General features: G+C 50.3%; 1 protein-coding gene across 1 annotated transcript in view; it reads right to left on the reverse strand.

The window, feature by feature from the left end:
* The window catches only part of LOC107706850 (disintegrin and metalloproteinase domain-containing protein 10-like), a 32,183-nt gene that overhangs the window by 9,768 nt on the left and 22,113 nt on the right, over positions 1-302 (reverse strand). The gene's annotated exons all lie outside the window — the stretch shown is intronic.

The following is a 302-nucleotide window of genomic DNA, read 5'->3' on the forward strand; positions in this document are numbered from 1 at the left end:
GATTCAGCACGCGCAGAGAAACAAACACACAGATTCAGCACACGCGCAGAGAAACAAACACACACAGATTAAGCACACGTGCAGAGACGCACAGATTCAGCACATGTGCAGAGACACAGATTCAGCACACGTGCAGAGACATACAGATTCAGCACACGCGCAGAGAGACACAGATTCAGCACACGCGCAGAGACACACAGATTCAGCACATGCGCAGAGAGACAAACACACAGATTCAGCACACGCGCAGAGAGACAAACACACAGATTCAGCACACGCGCAGAGAGACAAACACACAGAAT

This window comes from Sinocyclocheilus rhinocerous, unplaced genomic scaffold, assembly GCF_001515625.1.
Source record: "Sinocyclocheilus rhinocerous isolate Xijiao unplaced genomic scaffold, SAMN03320098_v1.1 scaffold2460, whole genome shotgun sequence".
NCBI lineage: Eukaryota > Metazoa > Chordata > Actinopteri > Cypriniformes > Cyprinidae > Sinocyclocheilus > Sinocyclocheilus rhinocerous.